Source organism: Felis catus, chromosome C1, assembly GCF_018350175.1.
Source record: "Felis catus isolate Fca126 chromosome C1, F.catus_Fca126_mat1.0, whole genome shotgun sequence".
Taxonomy (NCBI): domain Eukaryota; kingdom Metazoa; phylum Chordata; class Mammalia; order Carnivora; family Felidae; genus Felis; species Felis catus.
The window spans coordinates 148,120,936-148,139,823 of record NC_058375.1 but is presented as its reverse complement, the minus strand read 5'-3'; the positions used below and the strand labels follow the sequence as shown (position 1 = coordinate 148,139,823).

Here is an 18,888-nt window from a genome sequence, read left to right as displayed (position 1 = left end):
AACTTTCTTCCCAAATCAAATAAAGCCCTGGAATGTAATAAGAATTAAAGAGCCAGATGCCGGTATATATGGGAACTTACTAATTATGACAAAGGTAGAACTTCATTCAATGAGAAAACAACTCCTGGTATAATTAAAGAAAACGAAGTTAGATTAGTATCTCAAGCCACACACACATCCACACACACACGTTCTATAATCAATGTAGAAAAAAACCCCAAATATGTGAAAAGATGAACGAAGATAATATGTCTATAACCTTAGGATGACAGGCACATCCCTAAGAAATCCCGAAATTGTAAGGGATAAGACAGCCATATTTAACTACATAAAAACAAACGTTCATCTGCCAAAAGACATGCAAAGTCAAATGACCAGAAAAGCGAAATATTTGTAACATAATAGACATTTAAAATCTCATATAAACCAATTTTACAAAAACATAGTAAAATGAGCAAAGAGTATCAAACAAAACAAGTGGTCAAAGATCAAATATAAATGCTAATTAAAATATCAGAAAAAATTGCTCAATTTCATTTGTAGGGAGAAAGAAAATCAAATAACGATGAGATGCCATTTTCATCGTATTAGCCAACATTTTAACATGGTAACATCCAGGTCTGGGGAGGAGCCAGCAAAGGAGCATACTATACACATTAGTGTCATTCGTTGTAACCCTTTTGGAAAACAACCTGATAACATCTATTAAAATTAAAAATAAATATTCCCTATGACCTCACAATTCCACTTTTGGATACCTATTCTACAGAAATAAAAGCAACCATATATATGAAATATTAAGTGCAGCATTGTTAGAAAGAATTTGAATGTTGATCTACATAGCGGTATTTTAACAAACTATAGAATCTCCACACTCATGTAATAACTACTATTAAAAGGAATAGTTATTAAAAGGAATAAGCTGAACCTTTATCTGCTGCCTCAAAACGGCTATCTATGATTAAGGGAAAACACCATTTGGAAAGCTGAGTAAAACACAATAAAATAATAAGATAAAAAATCCTGAGTTTGAACATGGAGAAAACTGATAGAAATGTAGGTCAGTAAGATTGGTTATTTCAGGAGGTAGGATTCAGAAAAAGGACTGAGATACTATTTACATTTTTATCTAATCTCTTTATATTGTTTCACTTTTTAAAACTAGCATATGACTTCTTTAATTACAATCTAATTCAGAAAATTAAAGAAAAGAATAAGAGGGCTAAAGAAATGAAGTATTATTTGAGCACTATCAGGACAGATCCTGCTTAAGAAACAATCCAATTCCTAGAAAATGGTATTCTGATTGAGAGGAGAAGAGATATTTTTGCTTTTCTGAAGCTATTAAAATAGTTTAAGGGGTTCAGTAATAGTCCAGTGATCTACAGAGGCCCCTAACCATGAGGAAGAGGACTTACCAGATTGCATAGTACGCAGCAATGGGAAGGCTGTGGAGGAAAGTTGCTTTGAGAATGTGCATTGGTGCAAACTCCTGGACAGCAATTTAACAACATAAACAATGTGCCTACCCATTGTCCCACCAGTTCAAAGGCTGCGACTCTGAATATACTTGGGAAGGTACACAAAACTGACCAAATAAAACTGGGAATAATGCAACATCCATCAACGAGGGACTGATTCAACATATTACATACAACTATGTAATAGGACCGCACGCAGTCACTACAGAGGACTGAAGTAAATCCACATGCATTAACGTGGAATCATTTCCAAAAAAGGAAAGCAGAGCCAGGCAGTTGTTTTTAAAAACAACTGGAGTATGCAAAAAAATTTTTCTTGACATATACTCAAGAAACTTAATTTGGGGGAAAGTTTTAACAGTTTGGGAAAAAGAATTCTCCATTTGTACGATGGCTTACTTTTATACTCTTTACACATATAGATATATTTATATATATATACTTTATATATACTTATATATATGTACAAACTTTTTTGTAATTTTATATACTTTTGATGAATAATTTCTTTTAACTTGCACTTTCATTTGTTATTAATTTTATAGATGAAATAGAATAAGAGTTGTTTATTCATGTAAAACCACACAAAGTTTTTTGCTAATTTTTACAATTAGTTAAATGTTCCAATTTTGGCTTACTAAAGAAGACAATGTTTTAAGAATTAGTTTTCATGAAGGGCATGAAATACATGACAACAGTAATAACTATCTTACTTGAAAACACATGCTATATAATGAATTACTGATCTAATGGATTCCACTGTATGCATTTCTCTTGAAACTCCTCAGGACTCTTTAAGAAAGAATTGATTGGTACCTTTAGAAAGGTGCATCTCAGCTTGATCTATGGTTAATTTTCTTCCATAAACTGCTAACAAGTAAGGAAGAAAAGAGTAACTGATGCCCAGTATAACCAAAAAATCAAATTTATACAATCTTTCTTAAAAATTCTATACATCAACATACTTTGTGGAAACAAAACACAAAAGAGGATGCTACACTTAACTTTAAATTTTAAATAATTTTAGGGCCAAAACACTTAGGTACTGCATACCAAATGGTAAATTTTTCATTTGATAAACTGAAACTATTAGTTTGAAAGGGTAGTCATTTTATTATATTACATAATTGATAGGTATTCTAAGTAGAAATGTTTTTTAAATGATAGCTGATCGTTTATATTAAATAGTCTTTTTTATTGTGATAAAATATACATAATGTAAAATTTACCATTTTAACAATTTCAAAGTGTGGAGTCCAGTGGCATTAAGTACATTCACAATGCAGTGTAACCATCACCCCCATCCATATCCTGAACTTTATCTTCCCAAACTGCAACTGTGCCCATTAAATAATAATTCCTAATTCTTCCCTTCAACCAGCCCCTGACAACCATCACTTTATTTTCTGTCTCCATGAATTTGACCACTCTAGGTATCTCACATAAGTGGAATCGTACAGTAATTGTTCTTTTGTGACTGACTTATTTCATTTAACACAATGTTTTCAAAGTTCATCTATGTTGTGGCAGGTGTCACAATTTCTTTTCTATTCAAGGTTGAATAATGTTCTATCATATGTATATACCACCTTTTGTTTATACATTCATCATTATACAATCCATACATATACATGGATTGCTTCTATACATTTTTAAAAACCCAAAATTCTATATAAAACTTAGGCCAAATTCTGCAACCAATCTCCACAAAATTCAGTAGTGAAAGGCTTTATCTACAAGGATAAAACTAGTATTATGACCTTTCTTTCTGTAATTTCAAAGACTGACTTGGCTAAATATTCATTCATTCATATTCATTCATTCGAGTGCCTACTATGTGCCAGGCACTGTGGTGGGCAGAAAGGAAGTGAGAAAGAAGGGAGGAGAGGAAAGGAGAAAAAGAGACAGAGAATATGAGTGCATGAACTTCACAATTGCCCCCCCACCCAGAGGTCTTTGTGGGGGTCACAGGAGCAGAACAGACAAAATCTGACATCAAGTTTCTGTTCATGACAGTGAGAAACTGGATTAAAATATTCAAGTTGAAATGTCAAAATAAACCCGTACTTTAAGATGCCAAATAAAATTAAGTACCTAGAAAGCTAGTGAACATGAAAAGCTGTGTGGTGCTGATGAGACCACATGGTTTGGCATCCACTTCCTGGTTGTCTGGTACAAGAAGGCAAACACCATCTGCCTCACTAGCTGTTGGGACCATCAAAAGACCTAAGGTGTATGAAAGACTTAATGAATTTTCATGTTCCATAAAAAACTTCTAATCGCAGATTTTGGTTTCAAAATCCTAGAGCAGGAGTTGGCCAACTTTTTCTATGAAGGTCCAGACAGTAATATTTTAGGCTTTGTGGACAACACACTAGGTCTCTGTCACAATGAGCCACCTCAGTCCTGGTAGTATGACAGAAGCCATAGAAAGTAACATAAAATGAGTGTGGTTGTTTTTATTTATGAACACCAAAATTGAATTTCATCTCATTTTCTGATGTCATGAAAACAGTCTTCTGATTGTTTTTTATACAACTAAAAATGTAAAAAGAAAAAAAAAACAGGCCATAAAAAACAAAACAAAAAACAAAAACAAAAACAGGTAGAGGGCCAGATTTGGCCTATGCACAAAAGTTTGCTAACCTAGGCCCAACAGTTTAAAAGCTCATAAGCTTCTTTAAAGGCATATGATTTGAGAAACAAAGATGGCAGGATTATAGGATTTGGGGTCCAATCTAGATCTGAATCTAGGCTCTACCACTTACTAGCTGTATAATATTGGACAAATCACTTTAACATTTATAAACCCTAGTTTAATCATCTGTTAAATGGGAACAATACCCACATCACATAGGAGTTAGTATTCATACACGAACAAGATGCTGAGTGCTGTGTAAACTGTCAAGCTTTAAAGAACTAGGCATTATAAAGTAAAAATACACATTGAAAAATGTACCATATTCTCTTCTGAGGTTTATTTGCCAAAAATTTGGGAATATATTTTCAATTCCTAAGTAGAAGAAAAAATGAAGTAATTTGGAGTATAGACAGATGTCTTGGATTCCATCTTCACTAAGCTATTAGCATTGTACGGTGTTGTTATACCACTCAGTTAATAATTTATCTTTCATCGTCTGATCATATTGTGTTCTCAACAGCTCTGCTTTGTCATTTTGTGTTCTCCCCTCTTAATCTTCATTTAAGAGGATCCAATTTTATATATAAAATCACAAGAGAACACTGGCTGAAGCACCTCTCATAATAAATGACTGAGACAGGTTGCTTCTTGCTATCATATGCTCTACTTTCTATTTCTTAAATTTCAGAGCAATCAATCTCAGCAAAGCTAGGGACTCTCATGACTCTCAGAAAATTAAAATGCCTAATTTCTTTATATGGCCAGCTTGAAGATATCAAAACATCAATGCCAATAAACAGTATGGGGGAGGGGGCGCCTGGGTGGCTCCATTGGTTGAGCATCCAAATCTTGATTTCGGCTCATTTCATGATCTTGTAGTTGTGGGATTGAGCCCTGGATCAGATTCTCTCTCTCCCTTTCTCTCTGCCCCTCCCTCACTCTCTCTCTTTCTTAAAATAAACAAACACTAAAAAACAAAAACAAAAACAAAACAGTATGGGGAAAGTGGGTAAATATATTAAGTTGTTCTTTAATATTCAGAGACCAAGCTAAGGCACAAAGTCTTGATTTGTATCTTTCATCATCTTACTCCATTAAGAAATTCCTTAGACTTACTGTGGTGATCATTTTGCCAAATATATATAAGACTCATTATGTTGCACACCTGAAACTAATATGTTATGGCAATTAAATTTCAAATTAAAAATTTTTTTCTTATGTCTTTTATGAAAATACTTGAAAAAACAAAAAAATAAAAATAAAAAAACAAAACCTGTTTTCCTCTTGTTTTCTGAGGATAGTTTGGCCAGTAATTTTCATGCCAAAAACTCATACCTCTAGTTGAGAGACATGAAAAGATCAAGCTTGATTCTGTAACTGTCTTCTCTCCTTCTAAGAGCAGGAAGTTGATGTGGCAAGATGCTTCCTCTGACCCGAATGGTTGGTGTAAATGATCAGCAGACAATCAGGTTAGCCAGTGCTCCTGTCCAGGGCCTAAGGTTCAGGTAAGCAGAGGCCAGCCTACTGGTCTGCACCCACCTCAGGTGCCATCCTTAGGTCCTGGGACCTTGCCTGCCTGCACGTATATGAGCGGGGGAGGAGACTGGGTCCCACTGGACAGAAGGGATAATACGGTTTGCTACAGGATGAATAAAAGGGCTGTGGAGAGGATCACCACAGGCAGACTATGGCTATTCCTCACCTTGAATCTACACCTAAATCATCAATTTAAATCAACATTTGTGACATTTATCTTTTAAAATAAAGTATGTACAATTAAAATGAAACATTATAATAATATTGGGTAATGAATGTAAAGCATAGAAAAGAGTAGACAAAAATACATGATTTGGCAAATCAACGTTTTCTCTATGGTACACATCAAGTTGGTTTAGAACAGAACATACTTCACTGAATGGATTTAACTTAAGAATAGTGACATTTTCATTACAAAGGCTGCAGGGCAGATGACTGTAGTCCCAGCAGGCTTGCAACTCTGGGACAGTATACAGAATGGCTTGGATGTTTTCTGGCTCCCTATCCCATCTCATTCACGTGACTAAAATTTTTTATGACAGAATTATATCAAATTTTAACCATTCTCTTGTATTTCTTCCTGTTTTTAATAAGACTATATCTGGCACAGATTCGTTTAAGAATTGATAATGACACTAGTATTACTGGCTATTATTTGTTAGGTATTTACTCTGAGTTACATACTGTCCTAATGCTTTCTCTACAATCATCCCCAATGAATGATTTCTATGCGTTAAGCACCTCTTGATTTTTATAACCACCCCATGAGGTATATATTATTATACTCATTTTTGAGATGTGGGTCATAAGAGTCGAAGGTCACACAGCTGGTAGATGGCAGGGAAGGGATAGGAAGTTAACTAGTGTGACTCCAGAGTCGGTTCTCTCCATATCACTGTCTTTCAGCCTCACACCATGACCTACAGAGTGTGGCAATGAAACAGATTTCAAGGTGGAGAGAGGAAGATAATAATCTCTGAAAAACAACACAAGCCTAAGTAATCCGTCAAAAGTCTCACTGCCCAGCTTGTTACTTAACCCTAGTGTGATGATCTCCTTCAATTTAATAACTGCCATTCATAAGCTCTACTTTGGCATTATCTAAAAAAGAAGGCACTACTAAATAGTACCCTGATGATCTCAAACAAGGAACAGTTTCTAAAGTTCCAGGGAAACAGCTGCAGATGGAGAAAATCTAGTTTGCAGTTTTCAGAGATGCAGTTTTCAGAGTTTTCTTCTCTATGGTTCCCATCTGATACACACAGTGCCTTCTATGACATCCAGTTCACTTTAACAGTAAGACAGTAATGCCTTCATTGTATCTTAACTCTTGGGATCATAAATAAAAACTCCTAAGTGCAAGCAGAAAAAGAAGGAAGAGCCACATTGCTTCATTTATCTATCTGGATTTCCCCATTCTGAATTTGCTGTGAGGATTTTGTTTTTTAGCTCATTATTGTCAATATATCTGATTGAGAAAGAAGCTAAACAAGTCCCAGGTGAGAATGCACCATAGCAACAGGCTTGCCGTGAATTCTTTGGGGAGCAGAATTTCACACAAGTATTTGATTGCCTATTCACACTCTTGATTACAACACACCGAGCTGTTAAACTAAACTGTATGTCATTAGTGTATTGAAGGAACTTTAAAAAATAAACTACCCTGTGTGAAGATATTTTTCACACATACATTCACACTGATATGTGTTTAATTGCACGTAGCCCATTTCTCTTTTATTCGGAAAACAAGAGACATCTTTAAACTATTTCAGAAGTTGCCAATGTCACTGTGTAGTAATGTGATAAATAAGGCATTACCTTTTATCACAGGTAAATATTGAATTCAGATTCTGGTTCATAAATATTTGTTTAATCCTTCATTGTTATTATGACAGAATATAAATGTACTACCCTTTGAACTTAATCAGGAGTATTAAAGTACCTTGAGTTAGGTAAACAGTGGCCAAAATAACTATAGAAAAAAACGATCTGACATTAAAACCACCTCAGTCTCATAGATTTTGCTGAGCCTCTGGCTCAGCTGGGACAATACACTGATAACAAACAAAAAAGAGGCTGCAGAGAAAAAAAAAAGAGTTTATATCTATGTATCACCACAGAATGTCAGCCACCCTACAAATCATGTCATGATCAAAAGTAAGACCAGGTGAAGATACAGATGGCATGGGCAAAATCCATCATAACCATCAGAAAATCAACTCAAAGCAAAAGTCCAGATGAGTGTCAATTATTTCCATCCATCTTCATGTCCAAATAGAACACACTTAACTTTCTCCACAGTTGGTTGTAAAGGCGCTGGAGACTGAGTATAACATTTTACAGATATTCAAAGACTGAAGAGCATTCATTATTTTTACACAACCAATTCTGTTATTTATGCTACTAGAGACACCCAATGGTGTGAATATAATCCAAATTATTTACATTTGGTTTTGTAATGCATGGTATAATGTTTTGGTGGCAGACTTGCCTTTCTAATTACATTTTGCTTTATTATTAAAATCAGTTTACATGTCCTTAATATACACCTGCTGTATGGGAAAGGTGGTGTCACAGAAGCCTGCTGGGCAGGAGGACAGCTGGCTCACAATTTCAAACACTCCAGACAAGCTCCAGAGAAAAGAGCTGGCCAAACAATTTCAAACTTTATTACTTTGTAAGCACTCAGAGTTTACATAAGATTAGTATAAACTACTTGTTTCTTTTCTTCCATTTTTGATGTTGTATTTGACTTTTGTCTTAGAAGACTGGGAAGTACCTTAAACACCTAGAGCACAATTAGAAATTATCACTTCACTAAACATGCACTCATATTTAATTGATTAGACATGGTTTTTAATGAGAGACAATTTCCTTAGAATCTATTTATGTAATTAGAATATTCAAGACTATTTCAAGTAAGATAAATACTAAACCACAATACAATGGAAACATGCGATGAAGCAAGTATTATGTAGTGGACACCTGTTGATTTGCCACTTGGCTTTTTTTTTTTAACGTTTATTTATATTTTAGAGAGAGAGAGACAGTGCGAGAGCAGGGGAGGAGCAGAAGAAAGAGAGGGAGACACAGAATCCAAAGCAGGCTCCAGGCTCTGAGCTGTCAGCAGAAAGCCCAAGGTGGGGTTTGAACCCACGAACCCTGAGATCATGACCTGAGCCAAAGTTAGACACTCAACCAACAGAGCCACCCAGGTGCCCCAGCATCTTTTTTACCTTTCTTCTAGATACAGCATTCTGGTTTTCCTACCTTCCCTATCCTTGGACTATGTGAGTTTGGTATATTAAGAGTAGTGTTGGTCAAGGCAAGACCAAAGCACAGGAGTTTCTAATGAAGATGAAGAATTATTTTTGGAGGTGAGTGGTATTTTTTTGGTATTTTTGGACAGTGGTTTTTGGTCTAAGAATACAATGTTTAAAGGAATAGGACACTCAAGATAAGGATGCCAAAGGACTGATCTACCAGAGATCTGATGGGCTATCTGGAGGAATACTGAAATCACCTAGAGACACATGGCAGAGGTGAGCTAGAGAAGTGACTATGAACTGAGAGTTGAGTCTTCAGTGAATGAAACTGAATAACCAAAAGGCTGTTGAATGATAGTAATAAGAAGGAAACGGTGATACAACCAGTCATGGAAGTCTCAAAGGAGCAGGGTGCACATATGTAAATGATTTGAAATGGAGGAGAATAATGAATGGTCTTACTTCCTGAGCTTGAGCAACCCAGAGGTTAAGAGAATAATCAGATGTCCCTAGAGTGAGTTTTAAGGCATATGGAGTCCCCTCAGAGGACATCCAGACTGCTATAAATGGCAAGACGTGGGGAAGGAAAGATATGAGGATGTGACTGAGGATGCGTTGAGAATGTGGGGTTAGTGGTTTCCACAGGAGTTCCAGAGAACACAGAAGAAGAGTTTGGGAGAAGCATGAGGAGGATGGGGGCTAGACTGGGCAAGAGAATAAACAGAAAGAGGAAGGTGGAAGACTGGCAGCTAACAGGATAACCAGATAGGAGTAGACTTCTGGTGATGAAAGAAAGAAAGACAATGTGAGGTGTGAGAGATGAAGTCGTTAATGTCTCTAGAAGTAGAGAGCAGGAACTTGTGGATTGTTCCTAGGAGAAAGGGAGGTAGACAGCTGAGTACAGATGTCTTGTTGAGCTTCAGGTGCAGGTATGATAGGTGCTCCAGGGTTTAGAAGGTCTTAGGCCTCAGGAGGTGAGTTGGCAGTCACCTGTCCCATGGTATGATAGATCTCATATACAATGTGCAGGTAGTCACAGCCTGAGTTAAGAGGGTCCTGATTCACAGCGTGATTAGGTAATGTGTGCGGATTACTGGACTTTGTAGCCAAAAGAATACCTTACTCTAAATATTCTTAGAAGGCAACCCCAGCCAACAACTCCTTTCTGTTTCCAAGTCTTGCTTACTGTCCCCAGACACTATCCTGCAGAGATGACCAAATATTATCACAATTAGAAGGAAGTGAAAAAAATCAAGGCAGGAAGAGCCGAAGGAAGAGTATTCCAGGCAGAGGGAAGGATAAGTACAAAGCCCATGAAATGTGCCTGGCATGGGTTCATTGAGGAAACTTCATCTGAAGCAGTGACTGATAAAGAGAGGAGAAACCGTGGATCTGATCATAGAGGTCTTCAGAGGCCCTTGTAAAGACATTTGGCATCTACTCTGAGAATGGGAAGTCACTGCAAGATTTGGGTAGAAGGGTGACCAAACTTGATTTCCCCTTTAACAGCATCCCTCTGTTGAGACTAAACTAGACCAGACGGGAAAGGGTAAAAACAGGAGAACCAGTCAGAAGACTTCCACAAGTCTGGGCTGAAATTTGATGGGGGTGACGTGTGGACTATGGAGTGGCTGGACAATGCAGATAGGGAGTAGCTGGATTCTGGAGAGATTTTGGTGATAGAAGCCCATGAGTCTTCTAGTTCAAGAAACTATACTACCTAGCATAGAGGCAGCAGTGGGAAACATGAGGAAAAGAATATTTGTTCCTGTTTTAGCTTCACTGCCACCTCTTTGAAAAAGGCCTTATCTGAACATCCATTTAAAGTAAGTCCCCCTAGATACTTTCCTGTGATATCCACTCTTTTCATTTACAGCACTTCTCAAAATCAATTCACATATATAAAGTCCTTTGAGTTTATGTGTTTAATGTGTGCTTTCCCCTATCAGATTCTAATTCCAACATGATCAAAAACTCTGAAAAGAGAAGTAGGAAGGGGGCCATCATTAAATTAGGTAACAGGATAGATTCTAATGATTAGAATGGCTGAACCTGTGATACAAGTACATATAAGCTTCACAAGGGTAGGGAGCCATGCATTTAAAATTTTTCTTCACCACTGTATTTTTTCCAGTACTCATTCTACTAATCATACATTGAAAGAATGAATGCATCATTCTTTGTCAGTATATTTTTTAACCTCAAACTATTGCCTAACATTGTTATTTAACTACAATCATTTTAGGTCTTAATAACTAAAGTCCACATCTGATTAAAATAGCTAAGATAATTTCAATGTCTTTTAAAGCTCTTCTTTTGTCTTTTATATCTGAAAAACTCATAATATAAATCAAGGTAACATTGTTAAAAATTATCTCTACCCAAGATAGAGGAAGAACAACAGAAGAATTCCTTCAAAAATGAAGATCATCAGATAAAGCAATATATATGTATCAAAACCAAGCATATTTTAAAAAATCAAAAGAGCAAAGAAAAAACTTTTTTTTTTTTTACAAAAAGGAAAAAATATCTAATAGTACAATCAAGTATTTCCTTAAAATGTTTGATGAGTCCTAGTAATAACCTGGGAGAAATCAAATGGAAATGGAAAATAAAGCAAACATTTCTTGAGGGCTAAAAGGGTCACCATATTAGTCTCTTCTGTCTGCTCTAACAAATTGCCATAAACTTGATGCCTTACAACAACAAAATTTTATTATCTCAGAGTTCTAAAGGCCAGAATTTTAAGATCAGTTTCGGTAGGCCAAAATGAAGGTGTCCACAGGGCCATGCTACCTGTGGAATCTCCAGAGGAGAATCCTTTCCTTGCCTCTTATAGCTTCTGGTTGCTGCAACATTCCTTGGTTTGAGGCTCTATCACTCCAATATCTGCCTCCACCTTCATAATGCCTTTTCTCTGGGTTAACTCCCCCTCTGCCTTTCTTTTACAAGGACACTTGTGATGGCATTTAGGCCTCACCTGGATAATCCAGAACAATTTCTCCATCTCAATATCTTTAATCACATGTATAAAGACATTTTCCAAATAAAGTAACCTCGACAGGTCCAAGAATAAGGACCTGGATATCTTCAGACGCAGGGTTGGGGGTGGGGCAAGAGACGGGACATGGCATTATTATGCCTACCATAGTCCATCTGGCCAAAGATTTTTGTCTGTCTCATGTGCAAAATAGGTGGACCCCATCCCAGCCCATGATAGAATCAACCACAAAAGCCAAATCTCATGATGTAAACCTCATCGGCTTAAAAGTCCCAAATCTCATGATCTAAACATCTATATCAGGTATGGGTGAGATTCTGGATATGATCCATCCTGGAGCACAATTCCTCTCCATCTGTTGATCTGTGAAACTAGAAGGCATGTTATCTGCTTCCAAAATAAGATGGTGAAGCAGGCATAGGATAACATTTATGACATCCCCAACTCCACAAGGGAGAAAATGGAAGCCACGCAGCCCAAGTAATTTCAAAGTCCTGTGGAGCAAAGTTTCAAGGCCTGGAAGTAAAACTCCAGGAGTCCCTGGAGTCATTTTTTTTTCCTTTTTCTTAAAGGGTAGCACATATTAGATCCTGAGTAGTTTTATAAGGCTGTTTTCTGCCTATAGAATTTTGGAGATCCAACAGCCTTCTTATATTTCATCCTGTGTCCCTTTCAGTCAAGTTGGCATTGTTTCTGATTTAATATTCCCAAAAACCATGTGTATCCCTTGTGTATTCATGCCATTAAAGAAGACGGTTCTCCACAGATCTTTCCTGGAAAATCCCATCTGCATTCCTGTTTCCTGTTGAGATGGTTGAGGGGATCCATGAGTCACACACCTAATTGTGTCAGCACTAAAGATTGTCCAGTTACACCTTTGGCCTACTCTCCAGAGCACACTTTCTTAACAATAAATTTCCTAATTTTAGTGTCTTTTGCAATCTGGATAGAGTGGAAATTTTCCAAATCATGTTATAGCTCATTTTTGCTTGAAAGTTTTCCCCTCAGTTTATATCTTTCAGCTCACATTTTACTATGAACAAACAAGGCTGCACAAGCAAGAACAAGCAAGAACAAGCAAGAACAAGCAAGAACAAGCGAGGCTGCACCTTCAGCATTTTGGTTGGAAATCTGTTTAGCCTGCACAGTCAAGTTCAATGCTTACCTGCTTTCTATAGAACTGTGGTAGACAATTCAGCTAAGTTTTCTCCCACTATATATATAACAAGGATCACTTTTCCCCTGGTTTCCAACTACATCTTCCTCATTTCCTTCTGAGCTATCACTAGAAGTACCTTTAAAGTCCATCTTTCTACCAATAGTATGTTTAAGGCCTTTTCTACTCTGTCCCTCAAAAATTTTCCAGGTTCTACCTACTGTCCGGTTCCAAAGTCACTTCTAATTTTTAGGTATTTGTTACATCAGCATCCCACCCACCAAATCCTATGCCTGCTCTAATAAATCACCACAAATCTGGTGGATTGTAATGATGGAAATTTATACTCTCACAGTTCCAGAGACCAGAAACTTGAAATGAGTGTCACTTGGCTGAAATCAGGTGGTAAGTTGGGATATACTCATTCCAGAAGTTGAAAGGAAGAATCTGGTCATTGCCTCTTACAGCTTCTGATGGCTAGTGGCATACTGGGCTTTTGGTCACATCACTGGAATTTCTGTCTCCACCTTCACATTGCATTCTCCTCTGTATATGTGTCAAATGACCCTCTGCTTCTCTCTTACATGGACAGTTGTGAAGGCATTTAGAGTTGACCTGGATAATCCAGGATAATCTCCTACTTTCAAGGCTCTTAATTACATCCATAAAGACCTCTTTTCCAAATAAAGTAACATTTACAGGCTATAGGTATTAGGACCTCATATCTTTGGGGAGGGAAGCATATTTTGCCCACTACAATCACAGTATAGAGGCACAGCATATTAATTTACTACAAGCCTATATGTCTAGAAACAAGTGTTAAAATTGAATTTGGCTCTCTAAAAGTGACCATTTGTTATTAATATTGCAATAAAAAGCTGCAGAAATTACTTTTCCAAGGCTATAATGTTAACGTGCAATACTTATTCTGATTTTTTCATATACAGATAAGTGTAATTAACTATACAAACAATTTTTAAATGAAGTCAATAGTACAGCTAAATAGAGTAAGCAATGGTAAATTAGCAAATATAAATAGGTGCAAAGATTTAAAAAAAACCTGCAGAAAGTCAAAAGATTTTAGGATCAGATATCACTTTATTTTAGGAAACTACTCTTTAGGAAAATACTTTTTCCCTTAGGGGTGGGTAAATAAGTGGCTGACCTCTCTCTTTAAAACTGAGTTCTATCTAGGTTATACCTTCATTCTTTTGGATAAAGAAGGGCCAAGGGTGATCACATACCAGATGGGAGAATACTGGCTGAGATGGTTTTGGTAGAGCAGCAGGCAGCTATTTTTGCCAATTTGATCAATTATCCCAGAAATGGCTTCGCAGCCAAGAAACTAGCTCCCTAACTGTATTTGCTGCTATAGGAAGGAAGGGAAGATTTACAGAAGCACTAGTAGTGCTAAACAAATTAATGCCTTTTCTCTAACCTAGAAGCAAATAGTTTGGGATTTTCCATCTAGAGCTGTTAACTGCCAAATAAAAATGGTGTCCTTATTAATAGTTTAAATTGCTTTGGTAAAGTTGACCCAAGGGCCACAGGCCTAGTGCAAATTCGAACACTAAGAAAGAAGATTGTTCTTTTCCATTTAAGCCTAGCAGGCAAACCAGAGTTACATTAGAGAATGACCATTAATACTTAATAGTGAAAAGAATAACGATCAACAAATACTTGGATTTGTAAAATATTATTCTAAAAAGGTGATTTGTGCAAGATACTTTGAGTATACAGTTGTATTTTTTATGTAAAAGAGCATAAAAAAGCAGCAAAGCAACCTAATCTATTTTCTCTGTTATTCAAAAACCAGATTGCTTAGCCCACGAGTTCCCTGGTAGAGCACGCCATTTGTTTCCAAAAAGTTTATAAGCTTTCTCTTTTAGTATTTATTTTGCAAACCTAAACTAACAAAATAACAATAAATATTGATTACCTAAAATGTAAATGCCCAGTCCTGTATAAACTTAAAAATTCACAGCTGTAGAACTTTAGTGATAAGAGCAGTTTCAAACACTGTTTTTCACTGGAACAGAGTGCCAGAAATTCTCCATTGGGTCTGAGAGGAGGCAGACTCATGGAGTCTGTCAAACTGGAAAGGTCTTATGCTGAAAAGATCTCAAGCTGCCACCCTTGCAGACTGTGAAGCCACAGGTAAAGACTAGAGATCACCCTAGCAGAGTCACAACTGCAGTGACAAGTGATTGCTGGGTCAGTGTGTTTGTTCAGACTATAGCCACCTTTTGGAAAACCATCTACAGAACATCTTCTTGGGGGTAATGGCAATGTTCTGTATTTTGATTAGGGTTATATAGCTGTATGCATTTGTCAAAACTCATAGAACTACTCACTGAAAGTGTGCATTTTATTGCATGTAAATTACACCTTGATAAACTTTCCTCAAAACCATTAACACACAGCTTTCTATTTTCTTTTTATTAAGGTATGACATTTTAACCTACAGATGCATTTCTTATGTTTCTGCCAGTAAATACTGCTGTAGATTCACTCACTAATCCACCTTGATGCACATTATGTTTTAGGAATCATTTGTCTTCATTAATACATTGTCCAACTTAACTTCTCCTGGGCAATAGAATAATTTTTTCCTGAGAGATCTATAAATGTAACTTTGGAGCAAAGCCACAGAAAGGGCTGCCAGAGAGTAGGGTTTGGGTCCTCTAAGTGTCCCCAACCCTTCTGGTGTTTTCTCCTCCAAGATGCTGGAAAGATACTAATTACCATTAGCTACACCGCACTGAGGTAAAATATCATTCACATTAGGTTGAATCATTTTAGAACCCTTTTAAAAGACCACAACCATATATATTAGGCACACTCATAAATATTTTTCATAACTTAGATGTTTTGTTTCTATAAATTCATACAATTTTTTAAATAAGGGAAAGAAATTTTATCAAAGCTACTATATCTTCAATAAAATCATTGTAATTAAATCAAGAAAACTTTTTAATCTTAAATTTCGTTAATAAATGCAAAGATGGGCACTGGAATATTAATGACTCTTTCTGAACTGGTTAACATGAAAGATTAAAGTACTGGGCTATGTAGTTAAACCACTCTGCCTTCTCCCTCTGCTTAGTAATACATTAAGGAGAAAAAAAACGTTGTCTGTTTCCGATTCCAAATTTGTCTGTGTAAAATGAATTTCCTAAGAGGTTAAAAGACGTTCAGCTACCCATAAAGAGCTAAAAGGTCTTTGAGCTAGTCTCTGGTGATTATGTCAAAATCTTGTATGTAGGCCACTCAGAGGGGAGAGGACACTGGCCTTCACCCTTATAGGAACTGAGAGCTAACAGATGGGGACTGCAGAATCTCACACTGAGCACCGGACCAATGAAAGCACTGATGTTTGCACAGTAAGTTAGTTCATCAAGGAAATGGATCAAGTGTTGGTGATGAATAATATATCCTGGGGGACATGGAGGTCTTACAGCAATATAGGAGTACTGCCAATTAGCTTTACCAAATCCTATAGAAGTCTGTATGGCTATCTGTGGACTGTGTTCCTTCCAAGAACCCCATCTGGGAACCAAAAATGTAACTGTTCAAAACTTTTAAACAGGTATTGGTACAGAGAGGCAAACACCTAGCTAGATAAGATCAAAGGTATCTGTATGCTTGCAAGGCACAAAAATACACTAGAATGTTGAAATATTCTGGCATATAGCATAGTCTGAATAGAAACTAAGGCTCTTTGCTTTATCATGGAAATCATGGTCCAGAGACATTAGTTAGGATATTTTATGCACAGAAAAGACCAGAGGGAAGAAAATTAGACCTAAATTTTAGCTTATTCAAATTCATCTATGTATGTTAAACTAAGGAGGAGGGGGAAAGGGGGAGAAGACAGATACTGATTTGCTTCAACGTTTAGATGGTCTGTGCCAGGTTTCTCTATCGTTAAGATACTTAATTTCCCTTTGTAATTAATAGTATCTTGCAGGGAGATACCTTGAGACTACGTAAACAGATCATGTAAATAATACTGTTTCTCATGCTAACCCACCAGTTTTAGCAGCCACTGACAATCCTTGCCTGAAACAATTACTACTTTGGCGACTGCCAACTGTGCCACCCCCCCACCCCCATTCTATCATTTTAGGATTAGTTTTACACAAGCAGATACACTGGATGATTCTGAAGAAGATGGTCTATCAAACACACGTCAAGAAATCTGGATCTGGTTTTGACTACCTGGAAGTAAGGCTGCCAGAGGAAGGCTGGACTAACACCATTAAGACCTTCTCCCAGAAGGAAACAGTCCCCTCTGGCAAAATACCAGGTCTGGGGTGTTTTAAGTACCAACTGATTACAAACATTTCATAGGAAAATTGTAGGTAAATGAATGGAGTTGGGGTGAGGCTAATTTTCTTCTCTCTCCAAGGACACACATATGTTCAGTTACAAGAGATGTGTAAGTAGAATAAAATGATGCTTTCCTTGGATTAACCACATTTGTTGACCCAAACAAGGCCACAAAACCAAATATGTGAACTCTTCACAAAAGGCAAAGATGAGCCAATGAATTCTTAGGGTAACAAAAAATAAAAAGGATGAAATCTAGAGGACTTCAACCAAAGCACTCATCCCTTACAGGGATGTAGGTACAGGGCCACTAAGAATTTTCCCCCAAACTGAAAAATACTGCAATAAAATTTTAAAGGATTAAACACCAAAATACACTGACTCAGGTTTATTTTTCACACATGAAATAAAACATGATCCTTCCCTGCGAAAGTACCCCTCTGGTAACACTGAAAACGTAACATTTATGGAGTTGTATAACCTAAAGCAATTTCTTCAGCATTAACACAGAGAAGCCAAATACAAATATTAAATTTTTCCACAGGGTTAAAGTTTCACTTATCCACCAATTCTGTTTCTTCCTAAGTAAATATGAACAGTTATATCTGTTTCAATCTTAAAATACTCCTGAAGCATAAGATGTTATTTCCATAATCTTGGCCCTCAAACAGATGACTCAGGCTTGATTTTATTAAATCTACTAACACAGGCTTCCTTACGTTATTTCAATAAAATCGTTTCCTATATAAAGTACTCCACAGTTAATCGTGTGAATCCCTGTCTACCATCAAAAGACTTTATCTGTAATTCCAGCCGTGGCAGATTACATTGCACACATTCCTCCCCAATAGAAAAATAAATGTGAGGATGAACAAATCTAAAACAAAAATTTTATATCCAATAGCTTCACCCAGTCTCTCCTAGACTTGAACTCTGGCCCTGGAGTCTTGCTGGCTGAACTCCAGGAAACTCTGTTCTTCTATTCCCAGCCTATTATGTCACCTTGTTTCTATCTTTCACTCAGGCATTTACTCAAAAACTATTGGGTGCCTATTACCAAGCTTCATGGGGAGGTAAAAAAAAAAAAAATCTACCAAAGGATCTGTGCTTTACTGAAGCTGTCTAGTTTAAGTCAAGCCATATGGGATTTAAAAAGACATTAATATTTTTTACCTGTAAAGCCAACTCTGTTGAGATATAACTTACATACAATAAAACACACCCATTTTAAAGGTATAGTTTGATGGATTTTATTAACTGTACACACCAATGAACCACACCTCAAATCATATTTAATTCCATCGCCCTCCAAACACTGTCTTAACTCCTTTGCAGTACTTCTTCCCCACCTGCTTATTGGCAACCATGATTTGCTGTCATTATATGAATTTCATCTGTTCTAAAATTTTATATAAATGAAATAATAGCAGTACACCCTCTTAGGTCTGACGTCTTTAACAGCATATTTTGGAGAT

The 18,888-nt window shown here is 36.7% G+C and overlaps 1 protein-coding gene and 1 long non-coding RNA gene across 14 annotated transcripts in view; one reads left to right on the top strand and one right to left on the bottom strand.

Moving 5' to 3' along the window:
* The window catches only part of PKP4 (plakophilin 4), a 238,618-nt gene that overhangs the window by 117,702 nt on the left and 102,028 nt on the right, over positions 1-18,888 (bottom strand). The gene's annotated exons all lie outside the window — the stretch shown is intronic.
* Positions 2,994-18,532, top strand: LOC123379158. The gene is made up of 2 exons (XR_006583239.1): positions 2,994-9,035; positions 12,934-18,532. It is a non-coding gene; the product is annotated as an uncharacterized LOC123379158 (long non-coding RNA).